Source organism: Phyllobates terribilis, unplaced genomic scaffold (assembly GCF_046119375.1).
Source record: "Phyllobates terribilis strain yellow unplaced genomic scaffold, ASM4611937v1 Scaffold_1__5_contigs__length_1240528914, whole genome shotgun sequence".
Classification (NCBI taxonomy): domain Eukaryota; kingdom Metazoa; phylum Chordata; class Amphibia; order Anura; family Dendrobatidae; genus Phyllobates; species Phyllobates terribilis.
Window position 1 is genome coordinate 580,069,560 of NW_027362761.1, and position 18,534 is coordinate 580,088,093.

The 18,534-nt window shown below is 45.3% G+C and overlaps 1 pseudogene; it reads left to right on the forward strand.

The window, feature by feature from the left end:
• Positions 1-18,534, forward strand: part of LOC141271384 (class I histocompatibility antigen, F10 alpha chain-like) — an 89,117-nt pseudogene that overhangs the window by 16,606 nt on the left and 53,977 nt on the right.

The following is an 18,534-nucleotide window of genomic DNA, read 5'->3' on the forward strand; positions in this document are numbered from 1 at the left end:
ATGATGTGCCAAGAGGCACCACGCTATGATGTGCCAAGAGGCACCATGCTATGATGTGCCTTGAGGCACCACGCTATGATGTGCCATGAGGCACCACGCTATGATGTGCCATGAGGCACCACGCTATGATGTGATATAAAGAGCTATGATGTGCTCTTTGTGAGCGCAAAGAGGCTTATAAGGCACTGTGAGGCACTGCGCTCAGATAAAGGTTTTAAAAAAAGAAATCCATCTGAATGAAGGATAAACCTTTCCTTTGGGTGGTTAATCTCAATTGTCAGACTAGCCCCACCCGAAGGAGCCAACTGATGAGACGCAGCTGGACAGCAGACCTCCACAGAGACCATGTGCTGTATTAACACCATGTGCCGACCTATGGATGGATTAAACAGACTGGAGGACAACAGTAAAAAAAAACCTCAGTGTTAGTTTAACATTTACTGAGCAGATTGAGGCTTTATTTTTTTTTTTGGTAAATTCTGAAGGCTAATCATGAGGCTCCGTGCGACCCAGACATGTGGCCAACTTTAGCCTAGAGGTCTAAGGTCCAGCCGATTTTTAAAGCCCTTAGCCCAGATGGGGTCTTACAGAGCGCACCCACACCCAATTTTGAGTTTTGCGCTAACATCCTTCAGCCTTCCCTAGTCCAAACAAGGAAAGGGCCCCATAACAAGGTAAACATTCACGACGATCACTCACCACCAGCTGTACAGATTCGGGGGCTGGAACGAGTCACAGGCCTGTTCCTCCCTCCGTCCATGCCTGAGCAATACTGCTCCCACTGATGTGCAGAGCTGGAGCTGCGCAGTTCCACAGCAGCTTCTCCACTGATGCACGGAGCTGGAGCTGCCGACCCCAGACAGGGGCGCAGGTCCACAGCTGCTCTCTCACGGACGTGCAGAGCTCCACAGAAGCTTATCCACTGATGCACGGAGCTGGAACTGCCGACCCCAGACAGGGGCGCAGGTCCACAGCTGCTCTCTCACTGACGTGCAAAGCTCCACAGAAGCTTATCCACTGATGCACGGAGCTGGAGCTGCCGACCCCAGACAGGGGCGCTGGTCCACAGCTGCTCTCTCACGGACGTACAGAGCTGGAGCCACCCACGGCAGCCTCTCCCACCAGAGAACGTGCATCAGGAGAGTTCATAGCTCTAAGGTGAGGTCGTGATCCACTCCTCGTCTGGACCTCCCTTCGCACACCCTAAAGGCCCACTGACCATAGCGGTGGCGCCTCAGGACACCGCACCAGCCGAGGTATGGGGACTCCCGCTGCCTGTATCGGACTGGCCAGGCCTGGCATCCCACGACGTCCTTCTTCTGTCTTCTGGCACCCCGCAGGTATGCCGGACTGTAGGATCCCATCAAGGACAGGAAACCAACTGATGCGGGAGAGAGGCACCGCCCTTTTTATCTGTAGGTTTCCTGTCCTTGAAGGGCGGATCCCCTCTCTCCGTGGTGCCGTCATGGGGGAAGGAGAAATTTAAATGTTAATTATTTTTTGCTTTAATTTCTGTGAAGCACCTATAGGGTTTTGAGCACTTTGAGGAGTGCAGTTTTTAAAATGATGTCTCTTTTGGGGATTTTCTGTCACATAGGCCTTTCAAAGTCACTTCAAATGTGCTGTGGTCCCTAATCAAAAATTGGTTTTGTAAATTTTGTTGGAAAAATTTTAAATTGCTGATAAACTTTTAACCCTTCTGTGAAGAATACTGAAGATATAATCCAATGTCAATAATTATGCCCTGTTTGGCTAGGGAATTATACAGATCTACAGTGTACAGCTGTAATCCAACACTTCTGCAGCTAAAGAAGAAGGGAGGGTGCTGAGGTACAAGGAGTGACAAAACTCCCACCAGCTAGCTGTGAGCTGCTGCAGGAAGGCCCCCTGTGGACCCCAGCCATGCGGAATATCCTTTGTGTCAGACAAGTATAATTCAACACCGAGTTATGGGAATACGATACATCCCAGTGATACACCAAATTGATTTTTGGAACTACCCGAACATGAAGAATGTCACCCTAGCTTCCATCAAAATCTAGTGCACAGGGATAGGGAGATACACGGCACAGCCTTTCGGAAACCTCTAGTGCCACTGTGTTTGGTCTCCACTCATAGCAAGGGCCCGGCTGGATCCGATGACACCAGAAAAGGCTCCCTAGGACTGCCCATTAAGGAAGTATAGCACATTTTAGCTTTTGGAGTTTTTAGCTGAGGGAGACCAGGGGTGGAGATTTAGGTCCAGCCAGGGGGCAGGAGTGGGAGTGACCCAGAGGGGTTAAGAGCTCCAGCAGCCATAGTTCAGTGTCTTTTTCCTGGGAGGTCACGACAGTACATCGTGTGGGAGAAATCTGGCAACAAAGGGGACCACAAGCCTCCCATGTGGTAGCCCCTCCCCTGCAAGTCAGGCCTTCCATCTGACTGGTAACTGACTCTTAATAACTGCTTCTATCTTTTGTACCACTACTATTGTGTTTGCATCTCTGACCATTATGTATTTATAACCCTTATGTATATAGTGTATTGTCTAGTGTGCCCTTAAGGCGATTAAATATATAATTTAACCTTGGGCTGCTCTTTTACCTCGATCCACAAACCCACATGTCCATTGTTCGGCTTAATCCTCATGCTACCGGGGCGGGTTTCTGGCCCGATATAGTTCCTGTTAACGGACCGGGGACGTATATCTAATAGAAACTTGTGGCAGCTCTACCAGGCCAACAAGGTTCTGCTTCACTGGAGCTAGTGAAGGGGCCTCTCAGGGGAGTGAGCGAGTGTGGTACCACGTCAGTGACTGAGTGAGCCACCTCTTCTCACTCCCAGGCCCTTCCTGTAGTCTGTGTAGAACTGTACCATTCTGACCTTACGCATCCCCGAGGGGGTGCAGAACGTCACATTGGTGCAAAGGGCAGATCCGTATCACGTGTTCCGTCTGACGTAATTGTGACATCAGGCAAAGTGTGGATTCTTCACAAGTGGTGGCAGCGGTGGGATTCTGTGGGATCTCTCTGGAGCCATTCTTCACACCTTCTAACTTAGCAAAAGCAATATTTTTTAAACAATTTTTTTATGTAAAGTAGATATGTGGCAAATTATAGTTGTACCGCAAAAAATAGTTATTAAATATCTGGTTTAAGGACATAAAATTTCAAAGTTTGAACATTGCGGAATGTTCAAATGTTTTGTAAAATTTTTGATATTTTCAGAAATAAACGCAAATCATATTGAATGTGCCATGTAAAATCAGTCTCAGATTCACTGGGATCTGTTGAAGCGTTCCAGAGTTATTACCACTGATCAGAATTGAAAAATTTGGACTTGTCAGGAAGGTGGAAACAGGCTTCAGCAGTAAGGGGTTAATAGAGAGGAAATGCACCAAAAACGCTAGGTAATCCGTGTGTCAGCTAATGCAATGACAATCCTGAAGTGCTGTGCACATGATCAGGAATTTTCCTGTCAGGATTGTCATTGCGTTTAAATCTGCAGCATGTCAATTCCTTGTGCGTTTCTGCAGCCTTTTTCACCCATAGACTTGAATTGAGTCAGTCAAATTCACAGCAAAAACGCAGGTATAAATATATTTGCAGATTTTCTGCGGATGTTTGCTGCGTATTTGACTGACTCAATTCAAGTCAATGAGTCAAAAACGCTGCAAAAACGCACAAAGAATGGACCACGGGAGACTACTCCTCCTGTCATCCCACGGCCACTCCCCCTGACAATAGAGAGAGCAGGCGCGGTTGAGGGGAGAAGTAGTCTTCTCAGCCATCATCTGTGCACGGTGTTTAAAAAAAAAAGTCTAAATAAATCTATATTAATATAAAAATCCCATCAGCCGGCAGTACAGTGATGGGAGAGCGATCGCTCCCAGCAGTGTACATCGCTGCTTCTGGGGCTGAGTTCACCGGAGTTCATCAGCAGAAGATCAGCTGACGAGCTTCGGGACCTCACTTATGGCATCGGTGCTGCGTGGGAATTTTCCCACGCAACACTGATGCAGTAAGTGAGGACATCAGAGCTTATCAGCTGATCTTCAGTTGATGAACTCCAGTGACCTCAGTCCCAGCAGCACAGCGATGTAAACTCACAGGAGTGATTACACTCCTGTATTCAGTGCTGTCTTCTACAACAGTCCCATCAGTGATTGCTGATGTAACTGCTGTAGAAGTGACCCAGATCGTCGTGAGACACTGGGATTACGTCATGACAGCGGACAGGTGTGGGATATTGTTGTTTTTTTATTTTTGGTTTCTTACAGGAGACGAGGGCTTCGGGGATTGGATGTTAGGTGAGTATATGGTGTTTTTTATTTTTAAATAAATGATCAAAACTGTGGAATTTTATTTTAAATAAAAGACATTATTCCGGCCATGTCTTTATTTGAAAAACGTCAAAAACCTTACTACGGGGTTGGTGGCATCTTATAGATACCCTCCATTACTATTCTGGGCTTCATGTCAGCCACCAATACAAGGCTAACATGAACCCTAACCCTATTACCCCAGCCACCACCGCTACACGGCAGTGGGAAGAGCGGTGGCTAAGCGCCAGATTTGGTGCATCTTATGGATGCGCCAGTTCTGGGTCTGCTGAGAGCTGATATTATTAGCCTTTGAGGGGGCTAGTATCCATGGCCCCTTCCCTGGCTATTAATATCAGCTTGCAGCTGTCTGTTTAGACTTTGCTGGCTAGATTTTATAGGGGGACCCTACGTCAAATTTTTTTTTCTGGGGTCCCCCTGTAATCTAGCCAATAAAGGCTAAGCAAACAGCTGTGGGCTGTTATTTAATAGCCAGGGAACATTTTTGGCTAATGACCCCTTCCCCGGCTACTAATATCAGCTCCCAGCAGTCGGCTTTCCCTCTACTGGTTATGAAAATGAAGCGGGAGCCCACGTAATTTTTTTTATTAATTTTAGGCTATGTGCCCTCGATCCGGATGTAGCAGGGCTTTGGACACAGCATATTTTTGCTGCGTCCAATACGCTGCGTTCTATTGAACACAGGTAACCATTCACTGAACCATGCGGATTTACCGCATTCAATACATTCTAGTGGTCAAATTTCTGTTGCAGAGACTAGCGACTCCACAAGAGAATTTGACATGCTGTGATCCTGAAAGACGCGCTGCATGTGTCAGTGTCCGCGGGTGATCCGCAGCCTCAGATGCACGCATAGTCGACATGGGATTTCTAGAAATCCAATCCATTATGCTGTAACATCTGGTCACTGCAGGTTTGACGCTGCATAAACACGCAGCTTCAGACCCGAGGCGGCTCCTGATCGTGGGCACGTACCCAAACTCACCTGCAATATGTCAATTTCTGTAGCGGAGATGCAACAATTTTGACCGATTGAAATGTTATTACATGTGGTGGATCTTCATGTACTGACAACAAAAGTGCATCATTAGAACACAGCGTTTTGGACGCAGCTAAAATACGCTGCGTCCAAAGTGCTGCTGGTAGCTGATCGTGGGGAAGTAGTGGCTAAACAAACAACTGTGAGCTGTTATAAATAGCCATGGAACATGTTTGCTTAATGGCACCTTCCTAGGCTAAAAATAGCATCTCTCAGCTGCCCCAGAAATTACATCAATGGGAATGGTAATGAGATTAAGGTTTAAAGAAGATTTTTATTATCCCCCTAATGTATTCCCCCGGGGCCCATAAGGGTTTTTGTAAATACCTTGCATTGCAGTTACTGCCTGTGAGCGGTTCTATCACTGGCCGCTCACAGGCATCACGTGACCTGCGGCTGCAGCGGCTCTGACATCTGCTGATGTCACGTCATGTTCCGGATGCAGCCGGGGGTGACTTACTTCTGCGGTCCACGGTGAATGCTGGGCTGTGGGCAGGTTACCCTGCGCGTCACACCTGGCATCCACTGCACACTTTCCCTCTCCTCATTCATTGGGCGTGACGCGCGGGGAAACCCCACCCACCACCCAGCATCCACCGCGGGGACCTTGTCACTGATGTCACGCCTCGACGTGACATCAGTGGCCGGTCACGTGATGCCTGTGAGTGGCCGGCAATAGCGCCGCTCACAGGCAGTAACTGCAACGCAAGGTATTTACAGAAACCCTTATGTTTGCCTGGGCAATACTTTAGGGGGATAATAAAAAGTAGTAGCCATCTTCTTTAATGGGATTAGCTGACACCTAGCTCTTTGTTTAGTGATAAGGAGGTGTCAATCAGACCCTTTCATTACTAAAGTAAAGAGTTAAATAAACACACTTTAGAGAGAGTAATAAGACCGTCTGACTGATCCCTAAAAGGAAGCTCTCACCTTATTCGTGCTGCCCAAACTGCGAGAGCAGGTGACTGAAAGAAAAGCGACAGGAGACAGGCGGCATGCAAGGAATAGAGGCAGCAGAGCTGTACGTGTGGTCGCCCTCGCTGCACTTGTGGCTCATTTACACAACACTTCAATAATAAATTTCTCAAAAACGTAAACCCAGATTTTTAAATGAAAGGTTTCAATGTAATCAGCATTACAGCGGCTCCACATAGAGGGCAGATTTGGAGTTAAAAAAAAACCCAAACTGATGACAGGTTCCCTTATAAAACACAAAATAATCCATAAACAATAGAAGTGGGAAAAATGAGAAAAAAATCTACACAATTAAGTCCAAGTGCATATATATAACTGGTGAACGGATCCATCCTGACTATGTTCACTGATGGGCACAAACCTCCAGAGTCTCTGCGCCCGGCAATGTCCACATACGTAGTGTCCGGAAATCAGGGGAAAAAAATGATGCATTGAGTCTACAATTGGTGATTCTGACAGTGCAAAAAAAAGTGTTTTATTAAAGGTTTTTTTTTTTTTTAAATTTAGGACAATCTCAATATTTCATCCTTCGGGTGTCAAATTATTTATTTTGCAAATTTAGGTCTCCTTATGTGACAGCTTTTATTATATCCCTTTTCTCCAATCTCCATCAATACAACAATCGGCCATTGTTGGCACGTCCCCGGATCACAAGAATGAACTTTATGTGCCGACAACTGCGGTCATAAAACATTTCTAATATTTCTTATATATTCATTTATTCTACCGACCTCCTGATATCCACAGATTGTAGGAGATTGTGGTTTATCTGCTACAGTGGAGGAAAGGAAGAAAACTACATACATCCATATGTATCCTGCACATCCGTGTATCCTGTACATTCCTATGCATCATGTATATGTGTATCCTGCACATCCGTGTATCCTGTACATTCCTATGCATCATGTATATATGTGTATCCTGCACATCCGTGTATCCTGTACATTCCTATGCATCATGTATATGTGTATCCTGCACATCCGTGTATCCTGTGCATTCCTATGCATCATGTATATGTGTATCCTGCACATCCGTGTATCCTGTACATTCCTATGCATCATGTATATATGTGTATCCTGCACATCCGTGTATCCTGTACATTCCTATGCATCGTGTATATGTGTGTATCCTGCACATCCGTGTATCCTGTACATTCCTATGCATCATGTATATGTGTATCCTGCACATCCGTGTATCCTGTACATTCCTATGCATCATGTATATGTGTATCCTGCACATCCGTGTATCCTGTACATTCCTATGCATCATGTATATGTGTATCCTGCACATCCGTGTATCCTGTACATTCCTATGCATCATGTATATGTGTATCCTGCACATCCGTGTATCCTGTACATTCCTATGCATCATGTATATGTGTATCCTGCACATACTTGTGTCCCCTCTTCCTGTGACTGCAGTGTATCCTGTATATGTGACATGTAACTCTTTGTATGTCTCTCTCAGACAGTCACTCTCTGCGGTACTATAAGACGTTGGTCTTAACTTCTGGGTCCGGGCTGCCGGAATACTCATCAGTTGGATATGTGGATGATCGGGAGATTACAAATTATAACTCAAACAGTGGCAGATACCGACCCAAGGTCCAGTGGATGAAGAAAATGGAGGATAGATACTGGGAGGAACAGACACAGAGAGCTAAAGTGAATGAGGCTGTATTCAGACATAATGTGAAGACAGTGATGAAGCGATTCAACCAGAGCAGAGGTGAGAAATATACTGTATACACACACACTACACTGTCAAATGGGAGACTTTAGAAGTGTACTAGCACCAATCTCACAAGTTCAAATGATATTCTCAATATCAGCTGTTAGTTACGATCTTTTGCAGTGGTGCATCAGCTATAGTTCAAAACAGACATCAATATGAAGAAATGTGGAAAGCAGCACTCACTAGTAGTGATGAGCGAGTATGTTTTGTTAACCCTTTCGCCGAGTAGGCTCAGGTGAGTACCGAGTATCTTCAGCGTGCTCGGGCTTTAAGTTTTCGTCGCTCCGTAAACATGATTTGCGACTGTTTGACAACTTTAATAGATGTGAGGAATGCCTGTTTTTCCAGCATTCCTCACATGTATTAAAGTTGTCAAACAGTCGCAAATCATGTTCACGGAGCGACGAAAACTTAAAGCCCGAGCACGCTGAAGATACTCGGTACTCGCCCGAGTATACTTGGCGAAAGGGTTAACAAAACATACTCGCTCATCACTACTACTACTAGATCTTTCATGACTTAAAAGTCCAAAAGGTAAAAACAGGGAGTAGATGCAGGGGAGGGAAAGAGAACAACGACCGTTTCGTAACCGGCTGATGCTTCTACAGGTCCTATAGAACACTTCTTCATATCAACACAATACACTGTGTATACACACTACACTGTATACACACTACATTGTATACAGTAATACACACTACACTGTATACACTAATATACAATGCTGCTCACCATTATTGGCACCCCTTCATTTTTTTTCATAGACTGTACAATATCTTCAGAAATAAATGGAAATATATCAAAATTATATCCTCAGGATTTTTTAATTAGTGGTTTAAACATTGTTTTTCAACTTACATGTTGCAATTTCAAATACGAAACAGAATAAACAGCACATGCAGCAATAAAGGCCCCCCTAATTAATACTTGGTTGCACACCCTTTGGCATTGCTGACAGCCCCCAAATGTTTCTTGTAGCCATCTATAAGCTTCTTGCAATTCTCAGCTGGAATTTTCTCCCACTCTTCCTTTGTATTTTGTTCAAGCTCTTGAATGTTTGCAGGGTTCTTTTTCCCAATGGCAGATTTCAGCTCACTCCAAAGATTTTCAATGGGATTGCGGTCAGGACTCATTGCTGGCCATTTTAAAACAGTCCATTTTTTCTTTGTCAACCATTCCTGTGTACTTTTGGATGTGTGCTTTGGGTTATTGTCTTGCTGGAGGACCCATGATCTTGGACTCAAGCCAAGTTTTCTTGCACTGGGTAGAACATTTCGCTCTAAAATTTCTTGATAATTCTCTGATTTCATGATTCCTGTGATACAGTCAAGGCCTCCAGTACCAGACGCAGCAAAGCAACCCCACAGCATTATGGATCCTCCACCATACTTAACTGTTGGTAAGGTGTTCTTTTACTTATAAGCTTTATTGCGCTGTCTGTAAACAAACTGTTGCTTTGCATTGGCAAAAAAGCTCAATTTTTGCCACAGAACATTTTCCCAGAAGGATTGTGGTTTGTCAAGGTACTCTTTGGCAAAGATCAGTCGTTCCTTTTTATGTCTTTTCTTCAGCAATGGTTTCTTCCTTGGCCTTCGCCCATAAAGCTCTGCTTGGTTTAGTGTGCGGCGTATGGTACTTATTGAAACCATGACCCCAGACTGTTCCAGGTGGGCCTTCAGGTCTTTGGATGTTTGGCGTGGTGTTTTTTCCACCATTCGTATCAACCTTCGGCGATATCTCTACTCAGTTTTCCTCTTTCCCCCACGTACAGGGAGGTTCTTGATGTTTCCATGCTTGGCAAACTTCTTAATAACATTGCGCACTGTTGAAATGACAGATGTGCCAACCACGACAATCAGCGTTACTGTCTTTATTGTGATGGCATTGTGCGATGTGGACTAAACTTGCAATGGCACGAACAAGCCTTGTCCATCTGGAGAAGCTATCAAATTACCGAAAGTCCAAGCCAACCTTCTCCTTGGAATTGGTGACGAGGGTACTGACGTCAGGACGGATCTCTGGGTCAACATCTGGATCCTGAAAGCTGAAGCTGTCATCAACGGCAGTCTCTTCATACTGGCTGAGAAGGTACTCCGGTCCTGTTAACCAAGAAGAATTTGCAAAAGCACCAACAGACACTGGTCTGATAGCAAGGTCAGCAGGGTTAAAATGGGATGGAACATACTGCCGTTGCTCAGGTTTAGAGGATTTCCTGATACTTTCAACGCGGTTACTGACATAGACATAGAAGCGTTTTGTCTGGTTGTATATGTAGCACAGGACAACCTTGCTGTCTGTGTAGAATCTTGTGTCATCCACGTGAATAGCTAGTTCACTCTGTAAGAAGTCTGCCATCTCAATAGCTAGAAAAACCCTATAGAGCTCAAGTCTGGGTATGGTGTGCTCGGGTTTAGGAGCCAATTTAGCCTTTCCAAATAGAAATCCAACATGAGCTTCATTGTTAGAGTCTATAACCTTCAAAAAGGCAACAGCTGCAATTGCTTCAGTAGAGGCATCAGAGAATATATGGATCTCTTTCCTTTGATTCGTAGCAAGGGATGCTGGAGTGTAGCAACGTGCTATGTGGATTTTATCCAAGGCACAAAGAGATTCCCTCCATGACTTCCATTTTAGTTGTTTGTCAGCAGGGAGTGGTACGTCCCAGTCCTTAATAGACTCTGAGAGTTGCCTTAACAGAAGCTTGCCTTGTATAGTCAGGGATGCAACAAACCCGAGTGGATCGTATAGACTGTTCACCACAGACAGAACCCCACGATTAGTAAATGTTTTTTCTGCACCACTAACCTGAAAGCTGAAGGAGTCCTTTAATAAGTTCCATCTCAAGCCCAGACTTCTCTGTACTGGTGGGTCATCTGAACCTAGATTTAAGTCTCTGAATTCTGCAGCATGATCATTAGAGTGAAAGGCCTTCATTACAACAGCACTATTGGAGGCAATGTTATGCCATCTAAAATGAGCTTTAGAAAGCATACCTTGTGTCCGTTTGAGCAGATCTATGGCTTCTTCCGCTGTGGGTAGGGATTTGAGACTGTCGTCCACGTAGAAGTCCTTTTCAATGAATTGTTGGGCATCCTTTCCGAACTCTGCTTCACCATCAGAGGCAGTCCTACGTAGGCCGTATGTAGCAACTGCAGGAGAAGAACTGTTTCCAAACACGTGCACCTTCATGCAGTATTCAACCATTTCCTTGCTGGAGTCGTCTCGGTGCCATATTAAACGGAGATAATTTCTGTAATCTTGTTGCACGATGAAACAATGGAACATTTGTTCAGTGTCAGCAGTAATGGCGACTGGCTCTTTTCTGAATCTCATGAGCACCCCACCAGGTTATTAGTCAAGTTGGGACCAGTGAGGAGAACGTCGTTCAAAGATACACCATCATGTTTGGGGCTTGAATCAAACACCACTCTGATTTTTTGTTTAGGTTTTCTTGGATGATATACTCCAAAGGAAGGTAGATACCAGCATTCTTCATTGGCTTGCAAGGGTGGAGCTGGCTCTGCGTGGTCATTGCAAAATATCTTGTCTAAAAAGGCTTGGAAATGGTCCTTCATTTCAGGCTTATTTCTCAATGTTCTCTGCAGTCAGGTGAACCTCGATAAGGCCTGTTCTCGGTTGTTAGGAAGCTTGGCCCTTGTAGCTTTAAAGGGTAAGGGAGCAACCCAACATTCAGATTCGTTCTTGAAGAATCCACTGTCCATTATTTTAATAAACTCCTTATCTTCTATGGATAAGGAGACCTTGTTGTCATCTTGTGTTGTGCGAAACACTGTTCTCCCTAAGTCGTCACCATAGGGATTGGGAATGATGTCAGGCTCTTGGATGAAGTCAGAGAACCTTTCTTTCACTTCGTAGTGATGAGAGCATGGTTTGAAGTGAGTTGTGCGACCATTTTGAAGTACATACGTTTTAAAGGAGTTGACTTTGGATGCTTTGTGACTCTTATCCAGACATACATTGCCCACGATTACCCAGCCTAGATCAAGTCTTTGGGCGTATGGAGCATCATCTGGGCCATTGCATTGTTGGCACACCTTGTGGACCCTTAGACTGTCCCTCCCTAGTTAGATTAAAATATCAGCATTAGTGTCCAGAGGAGGAATTTCATTAGTTAGGTGCCTCATGTGGGGATGATGAAGCGTGGCTTCTGGAGTGGGAGTTTCTTTCCTGTTATTGGGTATCTGGTCACATTCAATTAAAGTTGGCAAGGGTATGTGTACGTTCCCCTTGATTGAAGAGATAATGTACCCAGAGGCTCTCCTACCAGAAGTCTGCTGCAGAAGGTTGTGAATTGTGTGGAGCTGGTGTGGGATGCATAGATGTAACGTGTTTGTCACTACTGCATTCGGTGCACTTAATGACGGCCTTACAGTCCTTCGCAAGGTGGTCTGAGGAGGCACAACACTTATAACATATCCCAAGCTCCTTGAGAGTATCTCTGCGCTCCTGCAAAGTTTTTTGCCCTGAGTCCAAGGCATTCTTTAAGTGGGTGAGGTCTTTTGTGGATAGGGTACATATGGTTACTGTCCATAACTTAAGGAGCAACAGCATTTGTTTTAGTGAAGTAGGGTACAGTAAGTGGGACGTCAGTTTTTCTCACGGATACTGTGCTCCTTAACTCTCTACATTTGGTGATATTATCATACCTTGTAGATGATGAAGATGAAGTTGGTGGAGTAGGTTCAGTGAAGTCGAAGCTGGGATCATTCTTCTTCCGAGCTTGATCACTGACGAACCTGTACAAATATGAAAAGGGAAGAAAATACACATTATGCTGTCCTTTATACCGTGAGCCGTGGTCTGCTCATTTGTCCCGCATGCCGTGTGGCAACTTGAGAACTACTGGAGTCACGCCATGAGCAGGATCGAGGTAGCTCAGTCCTGGAAGACGTGGGTCTAATTTTGCCAATTCTATTTCCTTTAGAAAGTCGCTCAGGTCTTGAAGTTTTCGATTGTCCTTGTTAGTTATTTTTGGGTAGGTTTGGACTCTATGGCTTTTGAGCTGCCATAGGTTTGCTCCAGTCTCTCCCATGCTGCAATAAGACCTGCATCTGAATAGTCCACGTGAACTGCTCTTATTGTCTTGATGCGCTCCGCTTATTCAGGGCCTAACCAGTTAACAAGCAAATCCAGTTGTTCCTTGCTGGTGAGGTTGAGGTCTTGGATTGCTGCTTGAAAGGTTGACTTCCAGGCTGCATAATTTTCGGCACGATCATCAAACTTTGAGAGACTGATGTTTATTAACTCTCTGCAAATCATATATCTGGCGAATTCAGACATGTCCGATCTCCCGGTCATAGTTGCAGGATTTACTTCTGATATCCCTGGGGAATGTAAGCTCTCTGGCTTATATGACTGAGACGGATCAGGACGAAATAATTCGGCATGAGGGTTAAGCTGCAGTTTAGTCTCTATAGGGTCTGTTGGCTGCAGCCTAAATTGTGGATTAGTGCTGTGCTGCAAATTCCCTTGTCGGCAGTAGGTGGTGACATTTCTTGGCTTGCAGGTGCATCTGTGTGGTAGATTGAAGGTGGCGCTGGTACAGATGGTAAATATTTTAGCACATAGTCTGTAGTGCGATCAGCTGGGTCCTTGATTTCTCCTGGAATAAAGCAGTCCATATCAGTATCATGACCTAATGCTTGTTCAAGGACCTTCAGTTTAGCGAGGGCTGTTGCTTCTTCCCTTTCTGCTTGGAGTATTTTTAATTGGACCTCCATCTTGTTTCTTTGAGCTTCCACTTCTGCTCCCTGCCTTTTTAATTGAGCTTCCATCTAATTTCTTTGGGCTTCTACTTCAGCCTCCTTCCAATCAAAGGAACTTCTTACTCTAGCTTCCTCTGCAGATGTACGGATTTCCAGTAGCTTGTCTGGAGTGAGATGATCTGCAAGATCGAGATGTGATATTGGTCGACGTTTTACGATGTGACCTAGCCTCATGGAGGTGTGCGATGCGGAGTTCTGCCTTATCCTGGGCATCTCACACTAGCGCAGTCTTTTCTTGGAGAAGAGTCTCCCTTTCAGCCAGCTGTGGCATCATCCATGTCACAGTTACTCAGGAATGTGATGTACTTAGCAGACAGTCTCTGGTAGAGATCATAGGATGCAGCCAAACTATTCAATTTGGCGGTTAAATCTGCTGCGTTATTATTAGCTCGTAGAAGAGCTGCTGAATAGTGATCAGCTCTGCCCCTTGAATGATCTGTGTTATCATGGAACTCATCTCTGATTGTCTCCAGGTTCTCTCTGACCTTTTGTGTTGGCTTGGTTACACATTTGGGTCATACATCCTGCTCTGCAGTAAGTGTGGACTCTGCTCCTGGAGCATCTGTGGTGTCAGCAACACAATGTGTTTCTCCCACAGAGGGATCCACTGTGCTTTTTGTCGACATGCTTCAGCTAAGATGGTGGACGGTCATAGACTTGCTAGCAGACATGCATATGGATGCAGACACTGAAGACTTAGGTCTGTTGTTACTATTCTGTCCCCGATGTACGTGGGGCGAGATGTGTCTGAAGGATGTGAACACGGATCTCTGTATAAGCGATGGCGGATAGCGTTAACTGACCTGTGCTTCTATTCCTCATGAACTGCACGTGGTAATACGGAATGATGATGCAGTCGTGAATTCAACAGGTTTATTTACAGTACCTTGATGAGGTGAGGGAAGCTGAACGATGAGGTAAAGGTAGGAACTGTTGGTTATTAGAAGCGCCAGGTAAAGTGGTAACAAGAGAATCCTTTCTCCAGTTCTGCAGCATGTGTAGACAAGATGGAACTGATCAAGAAGAGGGAAGTGAGGATCAGGAGATAGGAGGAGTTACAGACAGGAAGGATTGTGGGTAACACAGTGGAGGTAATACATAACAACGGCCAGTAGATGGCAACAAAGTAACAACAATACAATTAAACATACAACATTAGGAAAATGTATCCCTACAATGGCTGAAAGTCTCTGCAAAAGAATAGCTAACAGCACAGTCAGGGAACGGACGAGGCGCAGAAAGGGGAAGAGGAAGTCATGTAATGGAGGAGGCACAGGAAGGAGAAGCGGAGGAGGCAAAGGAAGGAGAAGCTGAGGTCAGGGAATGGAGGGGGCACGGGAAGAAGATGAGGTCGGGGAATGGAGGAGGCTCAGGAAGAAGAGGTCGGAGAATGTAAGAGGGTGCACAGGAAGGAGAAGAGCAGGTCGAGGAATGGAGGAGACACAGGAAAGAGAAGAGGAATTCGGGGAATGGTGGAGGCACAGGAAGAAGAGGAGGTCGGGGAATGGAGGAAGTGCAGGGAGAAGAAGAGGAGGTTGGGAAATGGAGGGGGCAGAGGGCACAAGAGGAGAAGCTGCTCACAGAGAACATCATTGCGGGTTTCCTGCTGAGCTGATGTGGCAAGGAGATGCAGCAATTACTGATCCAACAACTTATCCGACCTGTGATCCGGCTGCCCGGAGGTTAACCAGTGTGCTGGGAGGAGTGTGCACAGCAGATGATTGACAGCCGGCACAGCGCACACAGATGTGTCTCCTCCAGGTGCTGCGCTGCCTGGTCACGTGCTGCAGCGCCGTACACGTCTCCGCTCCACAGGCGGCCCCCGCTGAAGACAGACAGCTCTACTGTCCAATCACATAGCTCAGCAGCCTCGCTCTCACCAATGAATGGTAACACAGAGCTTCATGTGGGCGGGGCAAAATAAAATTTTCAGAAGATGAGAATCGCTGCGCGCAACTATGGCGAATTAAAATGACTCTGAGTAATCTTCTCCATATATACAGTACATCTTTCGCCCTCTCAGTTTCTGCTGCCGGGGGAACTATATCCTCAGAGCCGAAAAAGGCGGTGATAAAGACTTAGAACCAGTAATGATCGCTGTATAATTCAATCAGCGCACAATATCTTCCACTGCTCTACAGTATATGTGGGCGATATTACACCTCACACATGTCCTCACCCAGATCATGCACTACAGATCCCATCATGCACTGCAGCTCCCATCATGCACTACAGATCCCATCATGCACTCCAGCTCCCACCATGGACTGCAGCTCCCATCATACACTACAGCTCCCATCATGCACTACAGCTCCCATCATGCACTGCTGACATGTAATCCCTGCTATTCTCCTCCGCTGTATGCCCCCATAGTGTCTCCACCCTCTATTTCATATTGTGCTCCTCCCCTGCGGAGCCACTCACGTTAATCCCCAGTTACATCCTCCTATAAGTCCTAGTCCTCGAACTGAACATGTCCGACCCGCAGTGAGGAGAGACCGCAGGGCGTAAAACCAGACAGCGGTTATAAACATGAGATATTGGGCCAGTAAGTGCGGAGCGATTATGGGGAAATACTGGAAACATTTCATCACTGGATCGTCAGGATATGCAGGTTGATATTTGTGTTGTGTAACATGTTCTGTGTTGTCTGCAGGTTTCCATATTCTCCAGGTGATGTCCGGCTGTGAGCTGAGAGATGACGGTGGGATCACAGGGTATATTCAGCACGCATATGATGGGAGAGAGTTCCTGGCCATGGACACACAGACGTGGACATTTGTCCCCACCATGGCCCAGGCCCAGATCATCGCATAGAGAATTAACCGTCCAGATCTACAAGTAGGGGAGAGAAACAAGAATTATGTGGAGAATATCTGTATCGAGTATCTGAAGAAACATGTGGAGATCGGGAGAGAAGATCTGGAGAGGAGAGGTGAGTGCTCATCATCACGGCTCCGCTGTCTGCTCCGTCCTGTCACATCTCTGTGTGTGATGCGTCTGTGTGATGTGGATGTACAGTGTCCATTTTAGGACATGATCAGATATCAAAATCAAACATCAGAATGATGTCAGTTTGAGGCTAAATACCCTGTCTGAGAACTGATTCTGACGAGTGATTTTAACAAGTGACTTTTACAACGGTAATAATAATAACAAAAAAAAAAGTCACTGTTGGGACTTGAACCCTAAATTCTGTATCTCAAAGCCAGTGCACTAACCACTGAGCTATAAACTAATTCTATTTAGTGATATGATTTCAGTGCAAACTTGTCTAAAACTCATTGGGACTTATGCACAGACTGCAAGCAAGCCAAGTTCAAATGATGCTTCATTTTTATGTGTGGGTAAAAGTAAAACACCCCTGTAGTTTGTGTGCTAAATAGGCATAATTAAAAAAAACTCTTAATCCTATGAGGATTTGAACTCTTAACACTGGAGGTTCAGAGGCTGATACCTTACCATTGGGCTACACAGTCAAGTGATACAATCTGATAGCTTTTCTTGTCTTATGAGATCAACCATGAAAATACTCAGGGTGACTAAAAGTCATTGTGATTCTGATGTTTGAAGAAAGTCACACATCAAAATCAAACATTATTTGAATCTGGCTTGCTTGCAGTCTGTGCATAAGTCCCAATGAGTTTTAGACAAGTTTGCACTGAAAATCATATAACAAAATAGAACTCTTAGGTTTTCTTACAACTTAGTTTATAGCTCAGTGGTTAGTGCACTGGCTTTGGGACACAGAATTTTGGGTTCAAGTCCCATCAGCGAACAGTGACTTTTTTTATTATTATTATTATTACTACTGAGAGGAACAGAAGCAGCTATCTGCAGACCGGATATAACCGCAAGAGAAGTATGCTGCCTCCCAGGGGCGAAAATCAAGGATGTTACCGATAGGATACCGAAACTCATCAGTTCCAAGGATGTCCACCCATTTCTTCTGATACATGTTGGCACCAATGACACGGCAAAGAAGGACCTACCGACAATCTGCAAGGACTTTGAAGCATTGGGGAAGAAAGTAAAAGAACTGGATGCGCAGGTAGTTTTTTCTTCTATCCTTCCAGTAGACGGGCATGGCGTCAGGAGATGGAACAGGATCCTTGATGTGAACAACTGGCTGAGACGATGGTGCAGACAACAAGGATTTGGATTCCTGGACCACGGTGTGAATTACCTCTATGACGGACTCCTTGCCAGAGACGGACTACACCTCAACAAACCCGGGAAACACACATTCGCCAGGAGACTCGCAACACTCATCAGGAGGGCGTTAAACAAGAAGAAGAGGGGATGAGAAGAAAAACGCTGGACACGAACATGCAAGCAGAGAACATACTAATGAAAGATATGGTCCAAGACAAGATTCTTGGAAGGGAGGTAAGAAAATTTCTAATACAATCCACAGGGAGAAGATTGGAACAAAACAAAATCGTGTAAACTGCGTGCTAGCAAATGCCAGAAGCCTGACAAACAAGATGGATGAACTGGAAGCAGAAATATCTACAGGTAACTATGACATAGTGGGAATAACTGAGACATGGTTAGATGAAAGTTATGACTGGGCAGTTAACTTACAGGGTTACAGTCTGTTTAGAAGGGATCGAAGAAGTCGGAAAGGGGCTGGAGTCGGTCTATAGGTAAAGACGTGTCTAAAGCCTACAATATGG